The sequence below is a fragment of the Gymnoscopelus braueri genome, assembly GCF_963280865.1.
Source record: "Gymnoscopelus braueri genome assembly, chromosome: 6".
In the NCBI taxonomy this organism is placed as follows: domain Eukaryota; kingdom Metazoa; phylum Chordata; class Actinopteri; order Myctophiformes; family Myctophidae; genus Gymnoscopelus; species Gymnoscopelus braueri.
Genome location: NC_137607.1, coordinates 13,135,422 through 13,144,609, shown reverse-complemented (window position 1 = coordinate 13,144,609; position 9,188 = coordinate 13,135,422).

Genomic DNA, 9,188 nt, shown 5'->3' with positions numbered 1-9,188 from the left:
GTTGTATTGCGCTCAGGGTTCTATTTTAACCCTCAGGTCAGCACAGAGTGTGTGTCTGGGTGTGTTTGTCCATCTGGATTGGTGTCGGACGGTAAAGGAGGTTGCGTCAAGCCAGACGTGTGTCCATGCATTCACAACGGCGCCCTCTATCAGCCTGGAGCCAGTATCAAGGTGGACTGTAACACCTGGTAAGATACAGATACAGCAGGGGTTCTCAAACCTTTTCATGTCAAGGACCCCCAAATGAATTTGGCCACAGACTCCCAACTGAAGATATGTTGTGCCAGGCATCCCATTCAAGATTTGTCAAAATTATTACACATTTTTCACATTTTCCAAGGTTTTTTATTTACTCTTAATTGTAAATAATCTTACCAAAGAAAAGCATGGTAGAAATCCTGCATCCTGCATGAGTTTTCTCTCATGCTTGGGTGAAATTGGTATCCTGACCTGAAAATGTGTTTTCTGCATACTAAAGAGATGAAGAGAAAGGGAGATCCCTGTTACTGAACAAACACACTATACTGTAGCAATCATTAATATGGGAATATGGAGCTACAGTATTTAACACTTAATTTAACAACAACAATCACTTACAACCCCTTTAACTAGACCTGTGGCAACATGTTTAATAGTTTAAACATGCAATCAAGAATGTCATACCCTTTATTGGGAAGCTAGCAATCATTTCTCATTACTTTGCAATTATTATTATTATTATTATTACCCTTATTATTATTATTATTATTATTATTATTATTATTATTATTACCCTTATTATTATTATTATTATTATTTTTATTATTATCTTCTTCCTCCATGCATAGTACCTGTAAGGACCGCAGTTGGCAGTGTTCCAGCGACCGGTGTTATGGAACGTGCTCGGTCTACGGCGACGGACACTACATCACGTTTGACAGGAAACGCTTCAACTTTGCAGGCAGCTGTGAATACTCTCTAACACAGGTGGGAATATACTCTAACACAGGTGGGAATATACTCTAACACAAGTGGGAATATACTCTAACACAGGTGGGAATATACTCTAACACAGGTGGGAATATACTCTAACACAGGTGGGAATATACTCTAACACAGGTGGGAATATACTCTAACACAGGTGGGAATATACTCTAACACAGGTGGGAATATACTCTAACACAGGTGGGAATATACTCTAACACAGGTGGGAATATACTCTAAGGGCGCGCTCCCACCAAGAGTTGGCTGGCCGCTGTTTGCAGAATCTGCCAATGCATTGTCAATGCAAATGCGTTGATTCACGCAAGAGCAGATTTTTCCGCTAGTCGCGCAGACCTTGCGTTTATCTGCTCTCCGCGACTAAGCATAAAACTGCTGGAGGCAGGCGCTGATTTTCCCCCTCTGTCCAATCGGGTGAGTCGAAGGCGGACCGTCTCAAGACTCAGGAAGCAACATGGTGCTCAAGGCAGCAGGCACAGGCGGTGCGGGCTCCTGAAAGTGAGTGACAGGCGCGACACTCCCGTTTTTTAGAATCTGCTGGCTGCAAAAAACTGTGGCCGCGCACAACCTGCGTTTATCAGCGGCCAGCCAACTCTTGGTGGGAGCGCGCCCTAACACAGGTGGGAATATACTAGCCTGGTAAACCCTCCCTCCGGAAATCTCAATTCTATTTGATTCCAGGAGTGAGTCTGGGCTGATCGCCCATTCTGCAATATTGGCTGCAGGCTGAGTTGGGCGGAAGTAATACCGTTGACTGACAACCCCTTCAGCCAATGATATTTTTTCCCCTTCAGCCAATCAGCAGTTCACCAGTCTAATGTGACGTCAACGGGACTTTTGAGACAGCCAAGCCCAAAATGGGTTGCCTTATTCGGGTACATGGGTGTCACTGCCCACCCCTACCGGTTCTCTAAATTTTTATTTTTAAATAGGCTTTGTCATGATTAATTGACCACATATATGAAGTTAAACAACTAAATTCTATCCAAACGATATCTTATAAGTAAATTCCGTGCCTCAAAATAGAAGTTAGAGAGCTTTTTGAAGTCAAAAAATCGCGGAGATTATAGCGGACAGAAAAAGATGGCTGCCGTTCGTGTTTTGGGCTCACTCGAACTCGCCACCTGATTGGCCAACTGTCGCTGTCAATCACAGAACGATGTGCGACGACGCTGATAGGCTCGGTTAGCTGGTAATTCCACTAGAAACCCCCACAATGGGCTATCAGGCCAGACTCACTCCTGGAATCAAATAGAATTGAGATTTCCGGAGGGAGGGTTTACCAGGCTAGGAATATACTCCAACACAGGTGGGAATATACTCCAACACAGGTGGGAATATACTCTAACACAGGTGGGAATATACTCTAACACAAGTGGGAATATACTCTAACACAGGTGGGAATATACTCTAACACAGGTGGGAATATACTCTAACACAGGTGGGAATATACTCTAACACAGGTGGGAATATACTCTAACACAGGTGGGAATATACTCTAACACAGGTGGGAATATACTCTAACACAGGTGGGAATATACTCCAACACAGGTGGGAATATACTCCAACACAGGTTGGAATATACTCTAACACAGGTGGGAATATACTCTAACACAGGTGGGAATATACTCTAACACAGGTGGGAATATACTCTAACACAGGTGGGAATATACTCTAACACAGGTGGGAATATACTCTAACACAGGTGGGAATATACTCTTACGCTGCATTCACACTGGCAGCTAAACATTCACCCAAGTGTTGTTTAACCGTTTCCACTCAACTTCTCTCTTCACAAGACAGCGGGGGGGCATTAATCATTTCTGTCAGACAATTCCCTGTTCTTTTTAACCCCAGGCTTTATATTTGCTTTATATTGCTGACGCCAACGAGCGTGTTGATTAACACTTATCTTTTGTAGCTGCCAGTGTGAGATATTGGCTTCGGGCGTTTGCCACAATCCTATATGAAAGCCATGCCCCATGACCACCTCACCCCCCCCCCCCCCATCTCCTCTAATGTTCTCTATTGTCATCTAATGTTCCCTAATCTCCTCTCATATCCTCTAATGTCCGCTTATGTCATCTAATGTTCTCTAATGTTCTCTATTGTTCTTTATTGTTCTCTAATGTTCTCTATTGTTCTCTAAGGTCCTCTAATGTTCTCTATTGTTCTCTAAGGTCCTCTAATGTCCTCTATTGTTCTTTATTGTTCTCTAATGTTCTCTAATGTTCCCTAATGTTCTCTAATGTTCTCTAATGTTCTCTAATGTTCCCTAATGTTCTCTATTGTCCTCTGATGTTCTTCAGGACTACTGTGGCACTCAACAAGCCAATGGCAGCTTCAGAGTGATCACTGAGGACGTTCCCTGTGGAACCACAGGAACCACCTGCTCCAGGGCCATCAAGATCTTCCTCTGGGTAAAATTACACCTTTATATATATATATATATATATATATATAAAAAGATAATCAATATAATAACATGTGCAATTGTCATGTATAAAATTAAATATGAATATGACTGGGATATGAATGGGAAATGTCCTGTGTACATGTTCTTTTAGAAACATTAGTATCATATACCGCTGTGTGAAAAACGTGCTGCCATAAGGCTGTGTGAAAATAAATTAAATGTAACACTAAAAATAAAAAAAATAAAACAGCAGAAACAGAGTCACCCATTGCATGTATTTGTGTCCTTAGGACTCAGAGTTGCAGCTAAGCGACGGCAGCTACCAGCTGGTCCACAGCGACGGGAACCAGGCAGTCCCGTTCCACATCAGTTCTGTAGGAATCTACCTGGTGGTGGAGGCCGACAACGGACTCATCCTCATTTGGGACAAGAAGACAAGCATCTTCATCAAGATCACTCCAAAATATGCGGTACAGTAACCGCCTATCAGTACAGTAACCGCCTACTTTGACCTCACTTTGAGAACCACTGAATTAGAGAACTGTAAACCGGGTTAGAATTCTGCAGGCCAATCTAAGTCTAAACTAACTTAAAGTGATATTTCACTTTCAAACATGTTTGGGTTCATTTTATCGTCTACTCAGGCTTTTGTGAGCACCCCAGACAGTTTTTAAGTTGCTTGATTCAGTATTTAGATATTTGGTATTCATTTTATCTGACACGCCCCCTTCTTATACAAACCCATTGTAACTTCAAACTCTATTTTAACCGTGATGGATTCATCGACAACACCCGTCTTTGGTTCTGGTGACTAATATTGTCCTTCTAATCTAATGCATGAGGGGGCCGTATTTTTTCAATTACTATTTTCATTTATTTGATTCATATATATTTTTTAAATGATTCAGAAAAAAATAAAAAGTAATTGAAAAAACACAGCCCCCTACCGCCTCGCCCACGACAGCCGGGGCGCCTGATGGAGGGGAAGGGAACTGGTTGGAATAACGTGTTCCTTCCACGCGCTACGTCCTACCGGGGAAACTCCCCCCTGTCAGGTGACAAGAAGGTCAGTTGGCTCTCATGCGTTGAAGGAGGCATGAGCTCGGCCCTGGCTGGTCTGTGGGAGGCTGGTGTAGCGCTGGTGTAGGGCTGGTGTAGCGCCCAGGATCACTTAGAAAATTGGCACCGGGTGAAAAAAAAGGGTTACAAAAATCGCAGGATAAAAAAATTAATTCAAAAAAACACGGCCCCCTCATGCATTAGAAGGACAATATCACTCACCAGAACCAAGGACAAGGTGTTTTCAATGAATTTATCATGGTTGAAATGGAGTTACAACGAGTTCATATAGGAAGGGGGTGTGTCTGAAATCAAATATCTAGATATTGAAGCAAGCAACGTAAAAACAACCTGGGGTGCTAACAAAAGCCTGGTTAGACGTTAAAATGATCCCAAACATGGTTGAAAATTTGAAATATCCCTTTAACACTTTTACGGACTGTTGGGCTGAAAAATGGGCTCTCGAACCATAATGGGCAGAAGTTAGAACCCCTTTTTGTACTTCCTGAAAGTTTTATAAATCCAAGATTTCCGCCCAACAACGACAAATGATGTCATTTTTTTAAAGCCAGGTTAGGGTTCTGATCATTCAGTCCAAATGACATTACATTTGTTCCGTTTCTTCCCCCATATGCACAGGGTCATTTGTGCGGTCTGTGTGGGAACTACGATGGCAACGGCAACAACGACTTTGCCACCAGGAGTCAGGCGGTGGTGGTGAGCCCCGTGGTGTTCGGAAACAGCTGGAAGCGGTCCGACAGCTGTCCGGACGCCACGGCAGACGGGCCAGACGGATGCAACAACCCGCACCGGTTGTCCTGGGCCCAGAAACAATGCAGCCTCCTCCGGGGCGAGGTCTTCTCCGACTGCCACGCCGTAGTACGTAGCCGATCAGCCGTCCGGGCTGGTTCAGATTCTATTACCTAGAGGTCCCGGGTTTATTTGTCACTATGTGTATGTATCGTGTGGAGTGGATCCGAGAAGACCCATACTCAGGGCTGATCGGGAGAGAAAAGAATGAGGTGCTGTGTAACTCGTGTGATGATTTATCGTCTCTTATTGTAGGCTGCTAGCAGCTACTGTAGATTCCCTTATGGCAGGGGGGGGGCAACTTTGATGATGGAGAGGGCCACTATATTTCTACACTCACTCCAGGGGGCCACATTGCTTATACCGTCGGGCAGACACGTCTTATCTCCGTATTTTAACTTTTTCCGTAAATTAATGCCATACTTCGCCATTCTGTGTCACCCAAAAGTAGCAAAAATAGCAGATCTACAAGCTCAAAACGCATCGCACTGGGACGTGTTTTGAGCTTGTAGATCTACTATTTTTTAATTGGAATCCAGATTATTATTTTTTTCCATTTTTGAATTAGAATCCTGAAAAGTTACATTTTTATTTCATTTCAAATGCATTTAGTTATACTTATGTTAACTTTGTGAACTTAAACACAAATACATTGGACATAAAAAAGACAATAGAATTTTTATACTAGTCATTAAGCTACTAATATAGACTGAAGTAATTAAAGCGGGTCATGTTTGCATGTTTGGAATTGGAACAGCTGAAATCAATAATATATCAGTATTCCGATATTAACCTGCGGGCCGCATTAAGTGAAGGTGGGGGCTGCATGTGTGCCTTATGGAGTAGTCTATAACTGGCACGTACAGTATACTGTACTGGTAGAACGGCATTTTTACCAGCAGTTGTCATTATTAGATTTGTCGGTTGGTTCTGTGATATCTCAGAGCAAAGCCCATGTGGTAGGCCTACACGCCCTAACCACTCGGCTATCGGGTGGTTCCTGTCATCCCCAGACATGCTATATCTCACTAGAATTATATCTAACGGGACTAAATTATGATTTCTCTGTAGGTGGATCCCACTCCGTACCACAATGCATGCGTGTTTGACTCGTGCGCCTGCGACAATGGTGGAGACTGTGAGTGTTTCTGCACGGCTGTGACAGCATACGCTGCAGCATGCAATGCAGCTGGTGTATGCGTCGCATGGCGAACTCCCAGCATCTGCCGTGAGTATACTACCACCATACTGATTTAACCGCTGGTATTTAACCAAAGCTACACACAGTAAAAACCTGAGAGTGAGTAAAAGGGATAGCATTTCACTTTCAAACATGTTTGGGGTCATTTGAACATCATCATTTTGTGTGCACCCCAGACTCCAGTTTTTAAGTTGCTTGATTCAGTATTTCGATATTTGATATTCATTTGATCAGACACGCCCCCTTCCTACAGTATATATATACCCATTATAACTTCAAACTCATAATTTTTTTATGTATTCTATTTGTTCTATTTATAATTACATTTTCCCTAAAGAATTAATACATGAAAAAAGTAGTAAAAACACGGCCCCCTCACGAGGAATATCAGTCACTAGAACCAGGGGGCATGTGTTTCCAATGAATCTATCATGGTTAAAATGGAGTTTGAAGTTACAATGGGTTTATATAGGAAAGGTGGCGTGTCTGATAAGATGAATATCAAATATCTAAATGCTGAATGCAGCAACTTAAAAAAAAAAATCTGGTGTGTGGGTGCTCACAAAAGCTTGAGTAGGCGTTCAAATGACCCCAAAAGAAAGTGAACTATTTCAAGAGCATTTCAAGAGCCTCACATTTTGTATTGGAACACCATGGGCTTGTAAAAGTCCAGCAGATTAATACTAGCAATACTATTTGTGTTTTTCAGCTCTCTTCTGTGACTACTACAACCCCCCTGGTGGATGCGAGTGGCATTACAAACCATGTGGATCTCCTTGCCTGAAGACGTGCAGAAACCCCTCAGGAACCTGCTCCTCACAGATACCTCCTCTAGAAGGTACTTTGTGCAATATATACCTCCTCTAGAACAGTGTTTCTCAATCTTTTACATTTCAAGGACCCCCTTAACTTTGACAGTTGTATACCGTCAGAGTTACAGACTTTTAAGGGTCAATTCAGAACTCCCTCAAGGAACACTGAGAGTCCCTGAACCTGACTTTGAGAACCACTGCTCTAGAAGGTACTTTATAGAACTAGAGGTTTGGGCTGCTACGCGGCCATCACATCTAGAGTTTGTGCCGCTACGTGGCCCTCACCCTTACTGTACATCACACGCCAATCCGACCTATATAACGGACCGCGGTCTCTGTCTGACTGCCGAGCGGCCGTGCCGACAACGGAGTTATAATATATTGCGACAACTACGCAGCAGCAGCAACAACTCTCTTCTTCCGGTCTTACCTTCACTATAAAGTGATCTCCCATTTACTTCCCAATGCAGAACATTTTACGCTGGTTATTATTAACAGGAAATAGGTGTAACTTAACAGCGTGTGACACACTCTTTCTTTCTTTCTCTCTCTCTCTCTCTCACCCAGAAACACACAAGAGAGAGAGAAAGAAAGAAAGAGAGAGAGAGAGAGAGAGAGAGAGAGAGAGAAAGAAAGAAAGAGAGAGAGAGAGAGAGAGAGAGAGAGAGAGAGAGAGAGAGAGAGAGAGAGAGCTTGCAAAGCAGAGGATTTGAAATGTGCCTGATTTGCGGTGATAATTAATGAACTGCCGTGTCATTGACAACCGGTCAGGATGTCCGGAGAGATTCATTTTTTCCAGTCTTTGTCAGAAACAATTATCGGACTAACGCGACCTCTGATCCATACATGCCTATATATGGGCATATCGGTCGGATCGGCGGTTCTTGGCAACCGCATATCCGAACGACTCGGCGGCAGGCACCGCACTCCCTCGTGTCCTTGGCGATGGTCGCGCGCCGAGTTTGAAGTCGGTCGTTCCCATATATGTGCATGAACAAATACAGCCATAGCTGTAGATCTGTGGCTCTGGACAACCGGCTCTCCATGACCTATATATGGGCGTATCGGTCAGATCGGCGGTTCTGGACAACGCCTATCTGACTGACTTACAGTAGTAACCATAAAGACCGGAGTTCTAAGTTATCCGTACCCAAATGTATATGGGTCCTTATGTGATTTGTTTGATCGTCTACAATCATTGTAGAGATTGAAAAGAAATGTAAAGCCTTTCTAATTTCTATGTTTGACATGAAGCTATCCTGAAAGTAAATACTGCAGTGTGTCCCCTGCGTACCGTCCCCTACGCCACAAGGTGGATTTAAGCCAGTTAGCCAGATAACTGAATAATTAATAATATAAAACTGTATGAATGCACAGGGATTGAATCCAAGGCATTCACTGGCCCTCATTTATCAATGGAGCGTAAAAACGGGTTAATTTTTTGCCTTAATTCTGGTCTTAGGCCAATGTCTAAGTGGCATTTATCAAGCGATCCTATACAGCCAATGCTAGCGTACATGGTCGGAGCTTTGATAAATCTCACGGCTGAAAACGAGCGTCATTTAAATAACACACCTTTAAATATTCTCGAAACGGCCCGATTTTCCGACATGAAGAACCAGAATACCACCAAACAAAGCATGGAAAGTCAATAAGAAAGCGTTTCCGCCGCTCGCCTGTCAAGTCACACACACACGCACACACACACACACACACACACACACACACACACACACACACACACACACACACACACCTTGCACACCCAACTGCGTAACGATAAATCGTTGTCAAGTAGGCTAGTAGTCTACATGAATGACAGATTGTGACACCAATCACATCGCCATGAATGGAATACGTTTAATATGAATTTATTTAACCCATACCAAGCAGTGTGCGTTCGAGTTAC